Consider the following 231-nt stretch of genomic DNA (forward strand, 5'->3'; position numbering starts at 1 on the left):
GCCTCCTGAGTAGCTGGATTACAGGCACGCACCACCATGCCCAGCTATTTTTTTTTTGTAGCTTTAGTAGAGACGGGGTTTCACCATGTTGACCAGGATGGTCTCGATCTCTTGACCTCGTGATCCACCCACCTCGGCCTCCCAAAGTGCTGGGATTACAGGCTTGAGCCACCGCGCCCGGCCTAAGTCATTTAGTTTTAAATTCCAGTTTTCTCATCTAAAATTGAGGCT

This window comes from Sapajus apella, unplaced genomic scaffold (assembly GCF_009761245.1).
Source record: "Sapajus apella isolate SASKATOON/1434 unplaced genomic scaffold, GSC_monkey_1.0 scaffold1155, whole genome shotgun sequence".
In the NCBI taxonomy this organism is placed as follows: domain Eukaryota; kingdom Metazoa; phylum Chordata; class Mammalia; order Primates; family Cebidae; genus Sapajus; species Sapajus apella.